The following is a 24,257-nucleotide window of genomic DNA, read 5'->3' as shown; positions in this document are numbered from 1 at the left end:
ATTTATTTTGATGTGTATTTAACCCCTTATTTTTGTCACTAAACAGTCTCCATATATACTTCCAAACATTTTTGGGACTAATACCGAGGGACCTTCAGAGGAGTCTTGTGAGGTCTGTGAGCGTCCTAGAGCAAAACAACCGTCATATTAGTTTGCACGCCAAACCGTTCGGACGCTACAGACGATTTTGTGAGAGGAACAATTTTTGGGTCGAGCGCTGTCACCACAGACGCGGAAGTGTTACATGGTTGAATGCAAGTGGATTGAGATGCATCCAATGCAAAAAAAATAGATATCTCTAGCTTAAACCTTAGGGGGTTAATTGACTGACCTGTATGAATAAAGGTGAAATACATAGAGGTGTTCAAAGTTGACCCATTTTGTATACCCAACCATATCAGGAGACATCCATGTCTTCATCACTGGAAAAGATAAACGGTTTGATATCATTTAAAAGCTCACAAACAGCTATTTTATAATTTCCGTTAATGTAAATGATCTAATGTCTTCTTTATGATCAACAATCTATGAAAAATGTACATGTTTCTGAATCCAAGGTAAAACATATTACCTGATCCACCTCTAAAGGACTGGGCATGTAGGAAAACAAGAAACATTCAATTGTTTGCCAACAGAGATTTGTTTAGGTATAAATTCCCTCAGAGGTGAGAGAGACGAATGAAAAGTGTTTAGGTGTAAATTCCCTCGGAGCTGAGAGAGACGAATAATACGTTTTTAGGTGTAAATTCCCTCGAAAATGTTTACAGGTTTAAAATGAATGACCACTATGTATCATATTCCATAAATACACACAAGTCACAGCGTGATGATTAAGAACACAGCCTTCCTAAATACGCGGAAGAACAGCATGCTGGGAGAGCAGCCCAGGACGCACTTAGAGGAGAACAAGATTCATGGAGAGTGGAGGAGAATGGAGGAGAGGTGAGGAGAATGGAGGAGAGGTGAGGAGAATGGAGGAGAGGTGAGGAGAAAGGGAGAGAGGTGAGGAGAAAGGGAGAGAGGTGAGGAGAATGGAGAGGTGAGGAGAGGGATAAGGAGGAGGAAGATGGCGAGGGGAAAGGAGGAGAAAGAATGAGAGGGGAGGAAAGGAGAAAGGAAGAAAGGGGAATCGAGGAAATTAGAGAAATGTCAGTCCTTTAAAGAGGTGGATGAAGAGGGAGATACCATGGAATAAGGGGTGGATGAGGAGGGAGATATCATGGAATAAGGGGTGGATGAAGAGGGAGATACCATGGGAAAAGGGGTGGATGAAGGGGGAGATACCATGGGAAAAGGGGTGGATGAAGAGGGAGATACCATGGAATAAGGGGTGGATGAAGAGGGAGATACGCTGGGAAAGGGGGTGGATGAAGGGAGAGATACCATGGGAAAAGGGGTGGATGAAGAGGGAGATACCATGGAATATGGGTGATTGAGAGGGAGATATCATGGAATATGGGTGGATTTCGAGGGAGGTACCATGGAATAATGGGTAGAAACAGAGGAGGAAGGAGAGCGAGGATAGAACAGCAAGGGCAGATATACAGTATACTGTAAAATAAAATATATTACCATGTATTATATACAACTCTTGAAAGTGAGAGAAGAGACACTTGCCTTGCGAAAGTATTCGGCCCCCTTGAACTTTGCGACCTTTTGCCACATTTCAGGCTTCAAACATAAAGATATAAAACTGTATTTTTTTGTGAAGAATCAACAACAAGTGGGACACAATCATGAAGTGGAACGACATTTATTGGATATTTCAAACTTTTTTAACAAATCAAAAACTGAAAAATTGGGCGTGCAAAATTATTCAGCCCCTTTACTTTCAGTGCAGCAAACTCTCTCCAGAAGTTCAGTGAGGATCTCTGAATGATCCAATGTTGACCTAAATGACTAATGATGATAAATACAATCCACCTGTGTGTAATCAAGTCTCCGTATAAATGCACCTGCACTGTGATAGTCTCAGAGGTCCGTTAAAAGCGCAGAGAGCATCATGAAGAACAAGGAACACACCAGGCAGGTCCGAGATACTGTTGTGAAGAAGTTTAAAGCCGGATTTGGATACAAAAAAGATTTCCCAAGCTTTAAACATCCCAAGGAGCACTGTGCAAGCGATAATATTGAAATGGAAGGAGTATCAGACCACTGCAAATCTACCAAGACCTGGCCGTCCCTCTAAACTTTCAGCTCATACAAGGAGAAGACTGATCAGAGATGCAGCCAAGAGGCCCATGATCACTCTGGATGAACTTCAGAGATCTACAGCTGAGGTGGGAGACTCTGTCCATAGGACAACAATCAGTCGTATATTGCACAAATCTGGCCTTTATGGAAGAGTGGCAAGAAGAAAGCCATTTCTTAAAGATATCCATAAAAAGTGTTGTTTAAAGTTTGCCACAAGCCACCTGGGAGACACACCAAACATGTGGAAGAAGGTGCTCTGGTCAGATGAAACCAAAATTGAACTTTTTGGCAACCATGCAAAACGTTATGTTTGGCGTAAAAGCAACACAGCTCATCACCCTGAACACCATCCCCACTGTCAAACATGGTGGTGGCAGCATCATGGTTTGGGCCTGCTTTTCTTCAGCAGGGACAGGGAAGATGATTAAAATTGATGGGAAGATGGATGGAGCCAAATACAGGACCATTCTGGAAGAAAACCTGATGGAGTCTGCAAAAGACCTGAGACTGGGACGGAGATTTGTCTTCCAACAAGACAATGATCAAAAACATAAAGCAAAATCTACAATGGAATGGTTCAAAAATAAACATATCCAGGTGTTAGAATGGCCAAGTCAAAGTCCAGACCTGAATCCAATCGAGAATCTGTGGAAAGAACTGAAAACTGCTGTTCACAAATGCTCTCCATCCAACCTCACTGAGCTCGAGCTGTTTTGCAAGGAGGAATGGGAAAAAATTTCAGTCTCTCGATGTGCAAAACTGATAGAGACATACCCCAAGCGACTTACAGCTGTAATCGCAGCAAAAGGTGGCGCTACAAAGTATTAACTTAAGGGGGCTGAATAATTTTGCACGCCCAAGTTTTCAGTTTTTGATTTGTTAAAAAAGTTTGAAATATCCAATAAATGTCGTTCCACTTCATGATTGTGTCCCACTTGTTGTTGATTCTTCACAAAAAAATACAGTTTTATATCTTTATGTTTGAAGCCTGAAATGTGGCAAAAGGTCGCAAAGTTCAAGGGGGCCGAATACTTTCGCAGAGAGTATTAGAGACATGACAGCTGTGGCCTCTGAGTGGCCCTGTCCTTAAACATGCTAAGGTCCTGTGGGTTGGGAGAGGTGGGAACAGGAATATCCTGGGGGTGGGTGGCATGCATCGTATGATGACGATGTCTGTGATGATGATGTCATGTTTGATGTCTAAGAGAGCTAAGTCACCATCTCAACAACACAGTCACGGGCTATAAACAAGACAATCTGATTTGATCCTGGATCTTACACTGGTAAAGGCACAAGCAACACATAGGGTCATATTTTCTCAGCCAAGTGACAGGCTGTTGTGTGTTATGCCATGCCATGCCCTGTCATGCCACTGGCACCTTGCAAACTCCAGACTGGTTCCAGCCGCTTCTGTCCAAAAAAGAGAGCCCTCAACAGCGGGATTGTAAATCATAACGCCAACCACGCTAGTTTGGTAGGAAGAGCCCCTTCCTGTTAATGGTGTGTTTAATTCTCATGATTTTGCACTCATTTAATTATCTTATGACTTTGTCCTCATTGAATTATCTCACGACTTTGTCCTCATTTAATTAAGTCATGAATTTGTCCTCATTTAATCATCTCATGATTTTGTCCTCATTTAATTATCTCATGACTTTGTCCTCATTTAATTATGTCAGTATGAAGGACTGTTTTTAGTGTCCAGAGGTAGTCATATAGAGCTTGCTGGGCAGACTATATTATGAGGCCATGTTGTTTCTCTGGGAGAACAGCAGACTGTATCACGAGGCCATGTTGTTTCTCTGGGAGAACAGCAGACCATATCACGAGGCTATGTTGTTTCTCTGGGAGAACAGCAGACTGTCTCACGAGGCCATGTTGTTTCTCTGGGAGAACAGCAGACTATATTATGAGGCCATGTTGTTTCTTTGGGAGAACAGCAGACTGTATTATGAGGCCATTTTGTTTCCTTGGAAGCCTGAACTGTAAAATTTGAGAACATTTAGAGAACAGGTAGTGTTCCAGGTATCTGGAGTCACCAGGAACAGAGCAGTTCTTACCCTTGTCATCCTCTATCTATTAGTCAATCTCATTTTAATTGTACTTTTGAGAAAGGCATTCATGACTGAATACAGTACTTCTCAAAATCTGGGACAAATTCTCAGAAAGAGAAAGTCTAAAGTGACAGTGTCAAGATATAAACATCCCTAGGCAGAAAGACACCCGTAACACTAGAAGTGTAATCTTATGTCTGTTCTCTGAGCTTCTAGCCTGTCAGTCTTTCTTCATGTTCCCTGTTTCAGTCTCTCTCATTCCTGAGCCTTTTTCTCACAACCAGTATCTTTATCTCACCATCTCTTTCTCTTTCAAGGAATCCTTCCATCACCTGACCTTGCCGTGCCAACTTCCAGGACCAGTATGGCAACGTCCCGCCCCCACACAGCCCTAACCCTGCTCCTCCCTCACTGGCACTGACTCTTCAAGGCTTCAACACAGAGAAAATAACCGCAATTAGGGCTGTCGTTAAAGAGAGAGTCAGGTTATGACACATTACACAACAGCGAGGATGGCTGCAGGCGATGGGGAGCTCAGATATGGTCACTTGTGGACAACAAAGGATTTTCACCTAAGCTTGGCTATGTAATTAGTGCCCTAAATACAACTTTGTCACGAACCACCATGTAATTACACAGTCTAATTATTCCTAACTGTAACAACTCTACTGATCTCAAACCGCAAATAGAGGAGTACAAAAGAAGCAAATTAAATTAGAGATGAGTGCCTTAAAAAAAATTACTAAGTGAGAGAAATGGACAGAGTGCTTGGGAAAGGCACATGGGGAGAGGGGAAAAAATCAGTTGAATGAGTTGGCGAATTGTGTGTTTTTCTTCATGGGCTGAACATAATCCTTTTCAGGGACATTTCTGAGGCTTTCAAACTACAATTCCTTTTTTTTGCTAGAATGCGTACATAAACATATGCCACCACAGTTCTATATTGTGATCGTGCATTCAAAACATCCCAATTGTGGGGTTGTGTAATTAAACAAACATTACCCTTTTCTGCATTCGCCATAGTTTCATTTGTGAGTAAATCCACTCGTTCTCTACAGGCCATGTGGGAAGTGAGCGTTTTGTCCAGATGATGAAGTCCTTTGCTGAGTGAACTTTTCTTAGCAACCCAAAACTCTGTTTGAGTGGTAATCGTGAACATGTGATGTGCCTTGAGTGGTTGTAAGCCACAAATTGTGATTGCATTTCATTGTTTTGTCAGCCTGAGCTGAACCCTATCCCATTTGTGGTCAGTGGAGTTTAATGGATTACACAAACTGAAAGACAAACTTACATTGTTCTCTATTCCACAGGAGAAACATAAGTGTTGTTTCGGGTGAAATTTGGGGGTTGAAGGTGACAGGATTGCATCTAGTGGAGCTGCACTGAAATGGGGTCAGAATAGAGCCTGCAGAGTTTGGCTTCAGTTCAAGGCAAACTCTAATCAATGTCTGTGGCAGGCTTAGTTGTTGGATTTGTTTGTGTCAGTTAGTGGCATGACTCAACTTTACTCTAGCTCTCTCAGAGCTGTGAGACAAGACTGAAATGTGTCTGTCTGGGTGTCTGTGTCTAGGAGGAGATCAACTACGGAAGCCTCTGAGAATCAACAGTGACCGCATAACATACCAGTTGACATAACCACATCAGCAGAGCTGAATCTATGGGTACCTGTTGCCTATATGGTATCTCAAGAGCTTACCAAGTCCCATTATTTCCAACCATGTAGCTATGAAACTTATAATCTAGCATCTACTCTCACAACAAGACCCCATTTTTATCTAGCATCTACATTCACAAGAAAACCCCATTTTTATCTGGCATCTACCCTCACAACAAGACCCCATTTTATCTAACATCTGCCCTCACAACGAGGGCCATCATGCACCCCCAAAATCTGAGTGGGCACAAGGTACGTGGCTGGGGGGTTGGTCATGAGGGGGGCTATGAAACAGCTTTGTCCTGCAATCTAGAGCCATAATCACTATGCTTAATTTGATGTCAAATTATGTACATTTCTCTGCATATCTAAGCATAACTCTTGAGCTATCTTAATCTTCGTTACTGGTGGTTATTTTTTTTAAGAAACGAAATATGTTTATCTGCATCTCTGCTAAAATCTGAGTAAAAGATTGAAAGGAATGTGAGTCTTATTCAGTACATGTATTAATTGCTTGCTTTAGTAAAGTCTACCAACCTCGCCAGCAGACATGCCAGCTAAGACAGTTAGACAAGCTAGCTCAAATTCATTGACAAACATACCTCCAGTGAGTCATGTTCGTCATCTGAATCTACACTGTGTGTGTCACTCTACACACCAACGATGGTGGATACTCTGTTTAGATAGTTGACTCTGGCCATGATCAGCTCAAGTCTGGCCATGATCAGCTCAAGTCTACTTAACCCTTGTGTAGTCCCCTTGTCCTAAGGGTAAAAAATGACCCGCCTTCACTAAACCCTTAAAATAAAGCAGCTTGATTGAATTTTAAACCACAAATCTATTTTGCATGAGAAACAACCTGTCATTCATCACAAACTTTGTGAATATCTTGGTTTTCCCTCTTCACATTGCAGAAAGACTGCATTTAATCAGTGGGCAGGTCTTGTTTTTATTACAAAACACCTGTCATAGATTCAGGTATTGCTTTCTAGTCATAGAGGTTTATTATTATTATTAGTGGTATTGCTAAAGGGACTGCATAGATGTAAACATACATTTTCTATCAAGAGATAGCACTTGTATAACCTAACAAAGTAGCAGAAATGTGCAGAAAGTAGCTTTGAATGCATTTTATTGAATAGAAACAATAACAGACTTGAACTTTTTTGGCCACATACTAATATATTCTTATATATATTCTTATATACTGTACAATGAGGAATTAAACTACAGTCTTGTCCAATTTTTAACCATTGCCCTGACCCACAAGGTGTATAAACAACAACAATAAATAAGAATAAAAAAAGATAATAAATAAAAAATAAATAAAAAATAAAATGTGAAGAACACAAATCAATCAACTCTAATTAGCACATGGAGGACAGTATGCAAGTGTCACGCCCTGACCTTAGAGATCCTTTTTATGTCTCTATTTGGGTTGGTCAGGGTGTGATTTGGGTGGGCATTCTATGTTCTTTATTCCTATGTTTTGGGGTTCTATGTTTTGGCTGGGTATGGTTCTCAATCAGGGACAGCTGTCTATCGTTGTCTCTGATTGGGAATCATACTTAGGCAGCCTGTTTTGCCACTTTAGGTTGTGGGATGTTGTTTTTTTGTTAGCTCTGTGTAGCCTTCAGAACGTGATGTTCATACATAATACATACATAATAAAACGAACAGTGAAAATCACTTAAATTACAGATATGAAAATAAAAATGTACCTCTAAATGGATCATCCACTATTACTTCAGGCACAGGATTGTAGAGGTATGGCAGACGCTCTACCCACTTCTCCCAGACCTCTCTTATGGCCGCCAGTTTGTCTCTCACACGTCTTGCAGGTCTTGACTCACGGTTATCAAATTGTAGCATTCTTGAGAATTTGTCGATGACGTTCAGTGGCAATGTGGCACGGAAAATCACCCTTCCTTGGGACCTACACACAGACGCCAAGATTAGCAGCCCTATGTAGGCATACAGGTCAATCTCATCCATCCTTTTCCAGTTGTCTCCATATTTACAGAAACCCTCCAAATTTGTCATCTCCAGGATGATTTTTTCGATGGCTGGTGTGATGAACATGTGGAATGTTGAGGCGATGTCCTGGGCATGGGAAAATGTACGTATGTCTTGTGGGCCCTGTGGTCATTGTGCTCTGGATTGTAATCTTCCACATCTTGTTCCTCAGATGCCTCTTCCTCTTCTAAATCATTGTTCTCTTGTTCCTCCTGGACATCGGAATAAATCTGATCCACGATCTACCTGTCGGGCACAAAAACGTGCACTCATGGCTTCAGCAACGATAGAACTGGGGGGACTGTCATCTGCAGCACCTTTATAGCCTCTGACTGCATTCCCCATTAGTAAACAATGCTTTCAAGAAAAAATGTTTTTATCTGAATATTTGTTTATTTTGTCTGAAATTGTTTATATTTTGTCTGTGAACTTGAGTCATGTGTGGGGTCGTGGAGGGGAGATGCTGCACATGCACACCAAAGTTTTAGTTCTGTCTGAGTTCAATCAGTAGCACACATAATCTGAATTTTTCACTGTGAAATTTATTTTAGAACTGCCTGGTCAAAAATGACCCTAAGACAATCTTTGTACCCTGGTGGTGTACAGCTTTAATGGAAATATGAACAAAAGGCGATGTTTCACTTTTTCTAATGTTGGGGTCACTCTAGGGAAAGTCATCAAATTTCAAGTTTAAATAATATCTTTTAGGGGGTTTTCTCTGCTGTTAAAACCACTTTGGGGTCACTTTGGGGTCACCTGGCCAACATCCGGTGAAATTGCAGAGCGTCAAATTCAAATGACAAAAATCGTATCGTATAACATTCATGAAAATACAAGTGTCATACATCATTTAAAAGCTTAAAATCTTGTTAATCCCGCTTTGTCAGATTTCAAAAAGGCTTTACGGCGAAAACACACCATGCGAATATCTGAGAACAGCGCCCCGCACACAAAAGCATTATATACAAATGAATCCCGTAAGTTACCAATAAACTTCTTCCAAACAAGTCTAACAACGTTCCTAATCAATCCTCAGGTACCCTAATATGTAAATAAACAATCAAAATTAAGACTGAGAATAGTATTGTCATTACCGGAGATAAATAACGAAGTGCATGCCCTCACCACAAACACTACAGCCAAAATGGGAGCCACTTACAAAAACCTTTTTCAAAAAACAAGCCTGAAACTCTTACTAAAGACTGTTGACATCTAGTGGAAGCCCTCGGAAATGCAATCTGGGAGGTAATGCTTTTATATTCTCCTTGACAGCCATAGAAATCAGGGGTGAGCTGAATTTTTTTAAATTCTGGATGGATTGTCCTTGTGTTTTCACCATATCAGTTATGTTACACTCACAGACATTATTTTAACAGTTTTGGAAACGTTAGTGTTTTCTATCCAATACTACTAATTATATGCATATCCTAGCTTCTCGGCCTGAGTAACAGGTAGTTTACTTTGCACACCTCATTCATCCAAACTACCGAATACTGCCCCCTAGTCCAAATAAGTTTAAAACATAGTGACGGGTCATTTTTTACCCTTAAAGACAACACAAGGGTTAAGGGGGTTGCTCCCCCATAGACACCAATGCGATAGTAACTGAGTCTGCTCTAATTAGCTCATTGAGTTCCATTGACAAAATGAGGTAGCCAGAGTTCTCTCTTCCTATTCCATCTCTTCTCTACACACTCCTCTACTGACAGGAAGGAACCACTTACTAGGGAGAATAAGTGAGGTAAAGTGGGCTACTCTTTGCCTGGTCCAGTCAGTGTTCCCCCTCAAAGTACAGCTGACAGACATTTTCTTTAAATACATTTGATAAAACATGGACTTAAAAATGAAGTTCAGTAATTCATTATTTTAATTTAATTGAGCAGTTCTGACCTTAGTTCCTTTGTTTTGTCTTATGTTTTAGTATGGTCAGGGCATGAGTTGGGTGGGTTGTCTATGTTAGTTTGTCTATGATTATCTATTTCTGTGTTTGGCCTGGTATGGTTCTCAATCAGAGGCAGCTGTCAATCGTTGTCCCTGATTGAGAACCATATTTAGGTAGCCTGTTTTCCATTTTGGTGGGTGGTTGTTTTCAGTCTTTGTGTGCCTACACCAGACAGAACTGTTCCGGTTGTTTCTTTGTTGTTTTGTTATTCAGTGTTCAGTTTACTTGATTAAAAAGATGAACACGTACCACGCTGCGCATTGATCCTCACCTTCTTCCCATGACAGCCGTTACAAGTTCTTTGTTTATTTGAATTGTTTTAATCTGAGGGGGCATGTGCACCTGACATGACGCCTCTAGTCACAACAAGACCCCATTTTATTTAGCATCCACCTTCACAACAAGACCCCATTTTATTTAACATCTACCCTCACAACCAGACCCCATTTTACTTAGCATCTACCCTCACACAAAGATCCCATTTTACCAAGCATCTACCCTCACATCAAGACCCCATTTTATTTAGCATCTACCCTCACAACAAGACCCCATTTCATTTAGCATCTACCCTCACAGGACCCCAATTATCTAGCATCTACCCTCACATCAAGACCCCATTTCATTTAGCATCTACCCTCACAGGACCCCATTTCATTTAGCATCTACCCTCACAGGACCCCAATTAGCTAGCATCTACCCTCACAACAAGACCCCATTTATCTAGGATCTACCCTCACAATAAGCTGACATTTTCTTCAGTGAGGGAAAACCCACATAAGGCCACAGCAGGAGTGTCCAAACATCTGATTCTGATTAGATCAGAGGAACAGCATGAACACTGATGGCCACTTGGGCACAGTGAAACAGGGGAGAGCCCAGAGTGATCGCATACAACAATTACACAGAGCTAAATCCCCCAAAGTTCACTTTTTGTAGGGGTGAAACCCAGATACTTGGCAATGAATGTGGAGGATGGTGTCCAACACGCGACTCAGCCAGACCAGCTCACTCCAGTAATCCTGCACGGGCCGAAGCAATGACTGGTCTCACACTGTGGCTTTAATCAAAGCCACGTGGAGGCGGCAGACAGACACACATACACAACCCTCGTGATTGGCCCTCTGGGCCGCCATGACCACATCTCCCAAGCTGCGTTTTCAGGCCTTGATGGCTCTAGTTGACGTGGTGTGAATTCTTGGTGTAATCATCAGCACCCTCTCACTTCACTATTTAATTGAAGGCGACAATGATGATGTAGCAGATGATGCTAAATGTTTTTTCCCCTTATGGAATGGGTTCTGTCCCCCAAAGAAGATGGAAGGGATCTGGACATAATACCATAGAAGCATTATTCTGCTAATATAATAATGTGCATCTTTTATTGTCATTCCGAGCTGATACAGAAGCCTATCAGCATTTTGGCTGGTGATTATTTTTTATTTTTTTATTTATCTAGGCAAGTCAGTTAAGAATACATTGTTATTTACAATGACAGCCGACCCTGGTAAAACCTGGACGACGCTGGGCCAATTGTGTGCCACCCTATGGGACTCCCGATCACAGCCGGTTGTGATACAGCCCGGGATCGAACCATGGTCTGTAGTGACACCTCCAGTACTGCAATGCAGTGCCTTAGACTGCAGTGCCACTCGGGAGATGGGTCTACCTTGGTAAACATGACAGAGTGGTCATACCTTCCTGTGTCCCGTATACAACAGGAGTTCCCTGATTCTGGTGCAGAATACACAGGGTTTCTCCCTTCTAAAAAAAAGCTGTGTCTAGTAAAACTTGAATGCCTAGTGCCAGGTCTCTCTCCATTCAGAGACATCAGTACCAAACCCGTATCAAGCCCCTCTGTCAGTATGGACATGCAATTAGTGTTGTACTTAATTAAGTAAAAACAAAAGTTTAAAGTACTACTTAAAAGTAGTTTTTTGTGCTATCTTTACTTTACTATTTATATTTTTGACAACTTTAACTTTTACTTCACTACATTCCTAAAGAAAATAACATTCTCGTTACATTTTTTATGCTTAACAGGTCAGGATAATGGTCCATTCACAAACTGATCCGGCAGACTCACTAAACACAAATGCTTTGTTTGTAAATTATTTCTGAGTGTTGGAGTGTGACCCTGGTTATCCTTAAAAAAAAAGAAGATAATTGTGCCTTCTGGTTTGCTTAATTTAAGCAATTTTAAAGGATTTATAATTTTACTTTTTCAATTACATTTACATTTGATACTTACCAAATACTTTTAGACTGTTACTCAAGTAGTATTTTGCTGAGTGACTTTCACTTTTACTTGACTCATTTTCTATCAATGTATCTTTACTTTTACAGTATGACAATAGGGTACTTTTTTCACCACTGCTTGCAAGTCGCCATGTGCTGGCTCCAAACATTTTTCTGTGAACACATACAGTCACTGTTCTATTACCAATGGCAGTTAGAATACGTCATATCTGACACACAAACAGTACTATGGTGAAGTTTACACAGGTCAGATAAATCCTATCCAATTATGGTCTCCATCAAACGACTGAGGCTGCCGTCTGGCAAAATCTCCAGTCTGTTTGCATAAATAGACAGAGTTGAGACAGAGTTCATCAGTGACACACAGGATGAAAAGGGTGTTGCTATTACTGGACATTTATACTGTACTGTATTATTATCTACATCATTGTGGATGTATTGATGGGACGTATTGAGTGGATGTGTTGAGTGGATGTGTTGAGGGGATGTGTTGAGGGGATGTGTTGAGGGGATGTGTTGAGGGGATGTGTTGAGGGGATGTATTGAGTGGATGTATTGAGTGGATGTGTTGAGTGGATGTATTGAGGGGATGTATTGAGTGGATGTATTGAGGGGATGTATTGAGTGGATGTGTTGAGGGGATGTGTTGAGGGGATGTATTGAGGGGATGTGTTGAGGGGAGGTATTGAGGGGATGTATTGAGTGGATGTATTGAGGGGATGTATTGAGTGGATGTATTGAGTGGATGTGTTGAGGGGATGTGTTGAGGGGATGTATTGAGTGGATGTGTTGAGTGGATGTGTTGAGTGGATGTATTGAGTGGATGTGTTGAGGGGATGTGTTGAGTGGATGTGTTGAGGGGATGTGTTGAGTGGATGTGTTGAGTGGATGTGTTGAGGGGATGTATTGAGTGGATGTATTGAGTGGATGTGTTGAGGGGATGTGTTGAGGGGATGTATTGAGTGGATGTGTTGAGGGGATGTATTGAGGGGATGTATTGAGTGGATGTGTTGAGTGGATGTATTGAGTGGATGTGTTGAGTGGATGTATTGAGTGCCAGGTCTCTGTGCATCTCATGCATCTAAGAACACACACAGTCACTGTTCTATTACCAATGGCAGTTATGGATAGGTGATGTCTGACACACAAACATATACTATGTTAAAGTTTGAACAAGTCCAACTGAACCTACCTAATTCTGTTCTCCCCATTGACAAATGTTGGTGAGCAGGCAAGAGGTGAGGTTGGAGGTGAGGTCTTTGCCAGATCCCCAAGGGCAACGTATATCCGCGCCTGGCCCCTAACACGTGCGCGCACACACACACACACACACACACACACACACACACACACACACACACACACACACACACACACACACACACACACACACACACACACACACACACAAACTGATTGCTGTAATCACCTTTCTATTTCACTTCAGATATCATAAAATGTGACATGAAACACATAGCGATCAGGCTGGTTCCACCAGACTAGGTTATGCCCTGGACAATGATATGCATCAAAGTAGTAGAAAATAAGCAGCAAATATGTCACTTTATGTCTTGAATACAAAAAATTATGTTTGCGCAAATTCAATACAACACATTACTGAGTACTACTCTCCATATTTTTAAGCAAAGTGTTGGCTGCATCGTGTTATGGGTATGCTTGAAATCATTAAAGACTGGGGAGTTTTTCAGGACAAAAAAAAAATGGAATGGAGCTAAGCACGGTCAAAATCCTAGAGGAAAACCAGTCTGCTTTCCACCAGACACCCTGGGAGATTAATTTACCTTTCAGCAGGATAATTACCTAAAACACAAGGCCAAATCTTCACTGGAGTTGCTTACCAAGAAGACAGTGAATGTTCCTGAATGGCCAAGGTACAACAAAAAAAAGAATCTATGGCAAGACTTGAAAATTGTTGTCTTGCAATGATCAACAACCAATGTTGACAGAGTTTTAAGAATAAATTAATTAAATAATGGACAAATATTGTACAATCCAATTTATCAGGTATTGAATACTTTCAGTACCAGTCAAACGTTTGGACACACCTACTCATTCAAGGGCTTGTCTTTATTTTACTATTTTCTACATTGTTGAATAATAGTGAAGACATCATCACAACAACAAAATTATACATTTGGAATCATGTAGTAACACAAAAAGTTCTAAACAAATGAAAATATATTTTATATATATATATATATATATATATATATATATATATTTTATATTTGCCTTGATGACAGCTTTGTACAGTGTCTCCCGACCCCTCCCGTCTCAGCCTCCGGTATCTATGCTACAATAGTTTATGTGTTGGGAGGATAGGGTCAGTCTGTTAAAGCTGGTGTAATTATCCTGTCTTATCCGGTGTCCTGTGTGAATTTAAGTATGCTCCCTCTAATTATTTCTCTCTCCCTCTCCTCTCGGAGGACCAAGCCTGCCTGGCCTGATGACTCCTTGCTGTCCCCAGTCCACCTGATTGTACTGCTGCTCCAGTTTCAACTGTTCTGCTTGCTTCTATGGAACCCTGAACTGCTGTTTTTGACTTTCTCTCTCTAACGCACCTGCTGTCTTGAACTCTGAATGCTCGGCTATGAAAAGCCAACTTTACTCCTGATCTGTTGCACCCTCTACAACCACTGTGATTATTATTATCTGACCCTGCTGGTCATCTATGAAAATTTGAACATCTTGGACATATACTGTTATAATCTCCACCCTGCACAGCCAGAAAAGGACTGGCCACCCCTCAGAGCCTGGTTCCTCTCTAGGTTTCTTCCTAGGTTCCTGCCTTTCTAGGGAGTTTTGCCTAGCCACGGTGTTTCTACATCTGCATTGCTTGCTGTTTGGGGTTTTAGGCTGGGTTTCTGTATAGCACTTTGTGACATTGGCTAGCTTGCTAGCTAACGCCAGTTATGCTAGTGATTTTAGTGATATTGATTATCAAAATATACATAACTAGCTACATAACCAGCAGTCTATGGTCTAGCTACCGGTATACTCACCACCACTGGGGAACAACGAACTCTAACCACCTATTCCCGCATTACAGGGTCCTTCAGCAGTGCATGCAAACCATAGTTGCTGGCGGTGCATCCTGCTGGAAGCATCAGTACATATGCGGTTTTCAGTCTCAAAAGGCTGTGATCCTTTGAATGCGTTAGGTGCTGTGAAACAACATTGCCGCATTCAACGAAGGGAAGTGAAGTGGGCGGAGGGGGGAGATTTGCAGGTGGAGCTTGGCAAAAGGGGGCATGATCTGTTGACATAATTGTAAAGCAACCCCACCGTCAAATACTCATTGAGGCGCACTGAGGTTCCAAACATTTTAGATGAGACTGACTTTATGACCAAAGTTATCCAATTTACACTTCGTAGTCAATTTTGACACTAGACGCCACCGGGCGTTTTCCAAGGTATTAGTTCGTTTTCAGGGGTAGTCGCCCTTTAAGAGACAGTGCTTGAACAGCCAGGAAACGGTAATCTTGCAGATCTGGTTTTCTCCTTTATCTGTCTGAAAGTGTTTGACTGTTGGTGCTTGATTGAGAGCCTCTCATGCCCTTAAACGGAGCCATATATCTGTCTCTGCAAAAAGAGCTGCAGAAAAACTATCTGGTGCCTGTGCTTAAACTCAGGGAAATTAGGTCTGATCATTCTGCAGCGAGAGCACGTCTATTTGTTTGGTTTGTAAGAATCAGACAAGGGGGAGGCGGCACCCGGGTGTTTTCTGCCTCCAGGCCAGGAGTAAGAGCACTAATTGTTTGATGCTCTCTTGGATTTCAGAATGAAAAGTGATTCATCTCCATTAGTTTGAATCCTTGTATGTGAGATCTCATTCATGTGTGTCATGTACTTTATTGAACAGATTTGCAGATATATACAAGTAGTGATAGGAATTGAAGTGACAATGTAAAGCCATGTAAATGGTGTTGGGCCGCCACATGCAGGAAGCCTGTTCATGCTATAGCAATGAGTCTATCAGCTCTGGTTTTGGTCTATAGCGGAAGATGTTCTGCCTGGAACGGGTTAACTGACACTGTTTCCTAATGCTAAATATTAAATTGCATCTTGAGTCTGGATCAGAACAGTCTAGTTTAATAGTACAACTAAAATATTTCTAAATGCAATGAATTGTAGGCATGTCTGAGAATGCACACACCATAATATACAGCCAGTAAGGGGACTTCCCCACACAACTCTAACACTTTGTTCTCATACCAGTATATTCTCCAGGTGATATACACCACTGTAAGTGCACAAAACATATTGACCTGCAACCCCTTTTGCCCCACAGAACATCCTCAATTAGTCAGGGCATGGACTCTACAAGGTGTCATGTTGACTCTAATGCTTCCACAGTTGTGTCAAGTTGGCCACATGTCCTTTGGGTGGTTCTTGATACACATGGGAAACTGTTGAGCATGAATGTTCTTGCAGTTCTTACTAACACACAGCGACCAGTGCACCCGGCACCTATTACCATACCAGGTTCAAAGGTACTTAAATATTTTGTCTTGCCCATTCACCCTCTGAATGACACACGTACACAATCCATGTCTCCGTTGTCTCAAGGCTTTCAAATCCTTCTTCAGAAATATTTTCTTATATATTTTTTTATTTCACCTTTATTTAACCAGGGAGGCCAGTTGAGAACAAGTTCTCACATACAACATAGCCTTCAATACAGTTCCCAAGGTTACAGTCATAGCAACATAGCATGTGCATCATAGCAACATAAATAAGAATACATGTATTTCCATGTCAGAAAATAGGAAATGCAGGGTAATTTGGTTAATAATAGGTCAATCATAAGGACATCTGTGGAATAGCCTTTCAATTCAAATAGTAATTCCATAGTACAATTCATTCCCACTGCCACTCCCACTGCCACTCCCCTGCCACTCCCCTGCCACTCCCCTGCCACCCTGCTGACACCCCCCTGCCACTCCCCTGACAGCCCACTGCCACTCCCCCTGCCACTCTGCTGACACCCCCCTGCCACTCCCCCTGCCACTCCCACTGCCACTCCCCTGACACCCCACTGCCACTCCCCTGCAACTCCCACTGCCACTCCCAATGCCATTCCCACTGCCACTCCCACTGCCACTCCGCTGACAGCCCACTGCCACTCCCCTGACACTCCACTGCCACTCCCACTGCCACTCCCCTGCCACTCCCCTGCCACTCCCACTGCCACTCCCCTGACACTCCACTGCCACTCCCCTGCCACTCCCCTGCCACTCCCCTGCCACTCCCCTGACAGCCCACTGCCACTCCCCCTGCCACTCCCCTGCCACTCCCCTGCCACTCCCCTGACAGCCCACTGCCACTCCCACTGCCACTCCCCTGCCACTCCCCTGACACCCCACTGCCACTCCCCTGCCACTCCCCTGCCACTCCCCTGACAACCTGCTGACACTCTGTTGACACCCCACTGGCACCCCACTGCCACTCCCCTTCCACTCCCCTGCCACTCCTCTTCCACTCCCCTGACACCCCTCCATCTCTGTTCTCCCTTTCACTCCCCTGACACTCTGCTGACACCCCACTGGCACACCACTGCCACTCCCCTTCCACTCCCCTGACACCCCACTACCACTCCCCTTCCACTCCCCTGACACCCCACTACCACTCCCCTTCCACTCCCCTGACACACCACTACCACTCCACTTCCACTCCCCTGACACCCCACTGCCACTCCCCTGCCACTCCCCTTCCACTCCCCTGACACCCCACTGCCACTCCCCTTCCACTCCCCTGACACCCCTCTATCTCTGCTCTCCCTTCCATTAGTTTCTACACTAATAACCCTCTTGTCATATCATAGCCTTGCCAGGGATAAATGACAAGCCTTACATTTCTCTATTGGAGATATGACTTAACCAATGTTCCCAACATACAGTAAGTTCTCACCCCACCACATTTTTCAATATGTGATTTCATCCAAATTGGAAAATTGAATTATATGATGATCGCTGAGTTTTAATGTCCTTAACTGTTAGTCACCCCATCAATTTCATTATGCAACTGTCAGAAATATAGCAGCACTACCCAGAAATATTGTATGTTCGTCAAGCTTCTCAAAAAATGTATTATTATATATCTGTTAAGTTCTCACTAGCACTAAACTGTTGTTTTGTCGAGATACAAAATGGAGAGAGTATCTGTTTTGTTCCAGTTGACGCATTTCTCTCCCGGAGACCACTACTCAAACCCCAAAATGGATTTTAAAAGTTAAAAAGTCTCTATTCCTCTCCTACTCTTTATTAAAATGTGCTGTATCTTCTAAGGGGAGTAGGTCTTTTGTTTTGCTATGTCCCAACAGTGGGCCATTCAGCAGAAATTACATTGTTGTGAATCTCTGCTTCCTCCTTTAGAATTTCAATAAATCTTCTAAGAACAGACTTGTGTGCCCTAACAAAGCGATCACTTCGTGGTTGAGTTTTTCTGTTACCATCATTTTTATCAGTTGTTTTAACTGTCCCTAAAGTTAATCTTAACCCTAACACTAATCTTAACCCTAACCCTAATCCTAACGCTAAGCTTAACCCTAACGCTAATCTTAACCCTAACACTAATCTTAACCCTAAAGCTAATCTTAACCCTAACCCTAATCTTAACCCTAACACTAATCTTAACCCTAACACTAATCTTAACCCTAACCCTAATCTTAACCCTAACGCTAATCTTAACCCTAACCCTAATCTTAACCCTAACCCTAATCTTAACCCTAACCCATTCTTAACCCTAACGCTAATCTTAGCCCTAAAGCTAATCTTAACCCTAACTCTAACACTAATCTTAACGCTAACCCTAATCTTAACCCTAACCCTAATGTTAACCCTAAAGCTAATCTTAACCCTAACCCTAATCTTAACCCTAACACTAATCTTAACCCTAACACTAATCTTAACCCTAACCCTAATCTTAACCCTAACCCTAATCTTAGCCCTAAAGCTAATCTTAACCCTAACACTAATCTTAACCCTAAAGCTAATCTTAACCCTAACACTAATTTTAACCCTAAAGCTAATCTTAATCCTAACACTAATCTTAACCCTAACGCTAATCTTAACCCTAAAGCTAATCTTAACCCTAACTCTAATCTTAACCCTAACACTAATCTTAACCCTAACACTAATCTTAACCCTAATACTAATCTTAACCCTAACACTAATCTTAAACCTAACCCTAATCTTAAACCTAACACTAATCTTAACCCTAACACTAATCTTAACCCTAAAGCTAATCTTAACCCTAACACTAATCTTAACCCTAAAGCTAATCTTAACCCTAACACTAATCTTAACCCTAATCCTACCCCATAAACAAACCCACTCGCATTTAACCTAACCTTCTCCCATTTAACCTAACAAACACGCAATTTAACCTAACCCACTCAAGATATGTAGAACCAATGCATTTCACCCTATGCAAGGCAATTCCCCCAAAAGGCATTTTGCGGTGTTTAATTCACTGTGCTTCTACTTGCGGGTGATACCACATGAAATGCCATGAGGGAGCATTAGCCCTAATGAATATGACCCAGACCTGGGCGTTGTCATTCAACAAAATCTTGTCTCTGTGGAGACTCCTGTCTGTAAATAAAAGCTAGAGGACTCATCATTAGGACTTTCTTTCTGTCCAGCAGATCACAATCTCCTCTCCTGGGTTTTATCTCCCTCTGAGCCAAAGTGACACCTCTAAAATCTGGAGGACTCTTTCCCTGATTTGCCCACGGGTTTGTTTTACACTGTTTGACATTTCCCCCAGCCTTTCGAAACACTCCACATGTCACCCGGGGTGTGGGCTCCTATCTGTGCCCAGTGCTCACCGGCTCACACCTTTGTGCTAAAGAACAAGAGGACATTCTCCTCTACAGCTAACCGTGAAGTAAATACACAAGCTTTGTGAGAGCAATGCTTCAGATGATGAGTTGCAGCCACTTTTTGGGGGTTGGATGTGGTTAGGGGAGAGGGTGGGTTGACATTTCATAAGAACTGAAAACGGAGCATTTTTTTTTACTTGCTTTGAGTGTGTGATAGCCACCCACATATCCCACTGTAGACTGGTGCCAACAACATTATGAGTCATCCATATAGAACATTATCAACACTGACCTGCCTCACTTATGTGCCTGCCATTGCTATTCTAGCTGTCTCTCTATCACTATTTCACACCAGAGTCATAGGTGTCAACTGCAATGGGTCACAATAAAGGTGTGCACTATTACCAGGAAGTTCAATCTATGTTAAAACTTATTTTGGCTAGGGGCAGTATTGAGTAGCTTGGATGAATAAGGTGCCCAGAGGTGCCCAGAGTAAACTGCCTGCTACTTTGTCCCAGTTGCTAACATATGAATATTATTAGTATAGTTGGATAGAAAACACTCTGAAGTTTCTAAAACTGTTTGAATGATGTCTGTGAGTATAACAGAACTCATATGGAAGGCAAAAAACTGAGACAAAATCCAACCAGGAAGTGGGAAATCTGAGGTTGGGAAATCGTTCATGTTGCACTTCCTAAGGCTTCCACTAGATGTCAACAGCCTTTAGAACCTAATTTGATGCTTCTACTGTGAAGTGGGGGCGAATGAGAGGGGAATGCGTCAGAGGTCTGGCAGAATGCTTTGAGCTCGTGATGCTCGTTCACGTGAGAGCGAGCTCTGTTCCATTGCAATTCATCTGTTCCATCGCAATTCTACAGACAATTCTTTCTGAAGAAAATCATCAAAGGTAAGTGAATATCTACAATGCTATTTCTGACTAATGTTGATTGCACAATATGGCGGATATTGTCTTGTTTGGTATCTGAGCACCATACTCAGATTATAGCATGGTTTGCTTTTTCAGTAACGCTTTTTGAAATCGGACACAGCGGTTGCATTAAGGAGAAGTGTATCTAAAGTTCCATGCATAACACTTGTATTTCCATCTACATTTATAATGAGTATTTCTGTAAATTGATGTTGCTCTTTGCAAAATCATGTTTTTGGAACTACTGAACATAACGTGCCAATGTATACTGAGATTTTTTTATATAAATATGAACTATATTGAACAAAACATATATGTATTGTGTAACATGAAGTCCTATGAGTGTCAGCTGATGTAGATTATCAAAGGTTAGTGATTCATTTTTATCTCTATTTCTGATTTTTGTGACTCCTTTCTTTGGCTTGAAAAATGGCTGTTTTTCTGTGACTTGCCTCTGACCTAACATAATCGTTTGTGGTGCTTTCGCCGTAAAGCTTATTTGAAATCGGACACTGTGGTGGGATTAACTTCTTGATGCACCCATCCCGTTAGCGGGATCATTTTCGTCAACATCCGCTGAATTGCAGAGCGCCAAATTCAAATTAAATTACTAAATATATTTAATTGTCATGAAATCCCAAGTGCAATATAGCAAAACACAGCTTAGCTTGTTGTTAATTCACCTAGTGTGTCAGATTTCAAAAAAGCTTTTCGGTGAAAGCTTACCAAGCGTTTATGTAAGGACATCTTTCTCAGCAGACAAAACATTACAAACAGCTAGCAGCAAAGTAGATTGGTCACGAAAGTCAGAAAAGCAATAAAATGAATCGCTTACCTTTGATGATCTTCGGATGTTTGCACTCACGAGACTCCCAGTTACACAATAAATGTTCCTTTTGTTCCATAAAGATTATTTTTATATCCAAAATACCTCCATTTGGTTGGCGCGTTATGTTCAGAAATCCACAGGCTCAAGCGGTCACGACGGGGCAAATGAAAATTCCAAATAGTATCCGTAAAGTTCGTAGAAACATGTCAAACTTTTTTTATAAACAATCCTCATGTTGTTTTTACAATATATAATTGATAATATTTCAACCGGACTGGCTTCTTCAATAGGAGAGAGAGAGAAAATGTATGCTCCACTCTGTTGGCGCATGCAAAACGCTGCTGGCACCCAGCCATCCAATGACGCGATGTGATCTTTCTCGCTCATTTTTCAAAATGAAAGCCTGAAACTATGTCTAAAGACTGTTCACACCATGTGGAAGCCATAAGAGAAGGAATCTGGTTGATATCCCTTTAAATGGAGGGAAGGCATGCAATGGAACAGAGAGCTTTCAGGAAAAACAGCACTTCCGGGTTGGAGTATCAGTTCTGTTATACTCACAGACAATATTTTGACAGTTTTGGAAACTTTAGAGTGTTTTCTATCCTATCCTATCCTATATGCATATTCTAGATTCTGGGCCTGAGAAATAGGCAGTTTCATTTGGGTACGTTTTTCATCCAAACATCAAAATACTGCCCCTTACACTCAAGAGGTTTTAACAGAAGTGTATCTTTAAAATGGTGTGAAATACATCTATGTTTGAGGAATTTTAATTATGGGATTTCTGTTGTTTTGAATTTCTGTTGTCATATCGATCCCGTTAGCGGGATCTCAGCCCTAAGAAGTTTTAAGACTGCACTGTAAATCTATCTCTGCCTAACGTTTACAAGTAGAGAGAATACAAGTGATTATTTTGTGGATGACCGGTGATGAAGGCTTTGCAGAGAACTCACTTCCCTAGGAAGGTCGCTATCAAAACACAATATACTGTAGGTTCCATGAAGTGGTGTGTCTTTTTAGTAAGGAGGGATTCCCCTTGGTCCATTGTAGTTATTGACTCTTTACCGTCAAATGGTTTTGGATTGAGCTCAATTCTCAATGAGATATAATCAGAAATGATCAGACATAACAAGGTGTATCTGTGGATCTTTCACACCTGCAAGGATTCTTGGGAAATAACAATGTTTAGTATTTTTCGCACTGAACTAGAAATATCATCCAATGTATGACACAGTAATATTTGTCCTGCAGACACAGGTACACTTTGCATCTTTACCGTCCATATTAAGACCATGTTATGACTACGTTATGTCCACGTCATATCGACGTCATGTCCACGTCTTGACCACATCATGACCACGTCATGACCACGTCATGTCCACGTCATGACCACGTCATGTCCAGGTCATGACCACGTTATGTCCACGTTATGTCCACGTTATGTCCACGTTATGACCACGTTATGTCCACGTTATGACCACGTTATGTCCATGTTATGTTCATGTTATATAGGATCACAATGTTTGAGCCACACACACACACACACACACACACACACACACACACACACACACACACACACACACACACACACACACACACACACACACACATGGAACAGTGCCTGAAAAGAGGCCTGACTCCAGCTGTAGATGTTCAGCTGCTGAGGCTTGTTTTCTCCCTCTACAAAATGGAGCTTGAGATTGGAGATTGTCACCGAGCAACCACTGTCAATAGGCTCGTAATGAAGGACTGCACCACTTTTGATGAGTGTGGGTGATGGTGGTGGAGTGTGTGTGTGTGTGTGTGTGTGTGTGTGTGTGTGCGCACAATTTATGCGGGGCATCGAGTGTAGCACTGCAGGTTCTTTAAATACCTGGTAACACTTTCCATTGCAGTCATTCAAATCGTTACCCCACAGACATACAGAGAGGGAAAAAAGTATTTGATCCCCTTCTGATTTTGTTCATTTGCCCACTGACAAAGAAATGATCAGTCTATAATTTTGATGGTAGGTTTATTTGAACAGTGAGAGACAGAATAACAACAAACAAATCCAGATAAACGCATGTCGAAAATGTTACAAATTGATTAGCATTTTAATGAGGGAAATAAGTATTTGACCCCATCTCAATCAGAATGATTTCTGGATCCCAGTTGTCTTTTATACAGGTAACAAGCAGAGATTAGGAGCACACTCTTAAAGGGAGTGCTCCTAATCTCAGTTTGTTACCTGTATAAAAGACACCAGCTTGGTGAGAAGGTGAGAACAGTTGGTGCGGTTATTCGCAAATGGAAGAAACACAAAATAACTGTCAATCGGCCTGGGGCTCCATGCAAGATCTCACCTCGTGGAGTTGCAATGACCATGAGAACGGTGAGGAATCAGCCCAGAACTACACGGGAGGATCTTGTCAATGATCTCAAGGCAGCTGGGACCATAGTCACCAAGAAAACAATTGGTAACACACTACGCCGTGAAGGACTGAAATCCTGCAGCGCCCGCAAGGTCCCCCTGCTCAAGAAAGCACATATA

The sequence above is a fragment of the Oncorhynchus clarkii genome, chromosome 3, assembly GCF_045791955.1.
Source record: "Oncorhynchus clarkii lewisi isolate Uvic-CL-2024 chromosome 3, UVic_Ocla_1.0, whole genome shotgun sequence".
Lineage (NCBI taxonomy): Eukaryota > Metazoa > Chordata > Actinopteri > Salmoniformes > Salmonidae > Oncorhynchus > Oncorhynchus clarkii.
Note: the sequence above shows the minus strand (reverse complement) of the source record.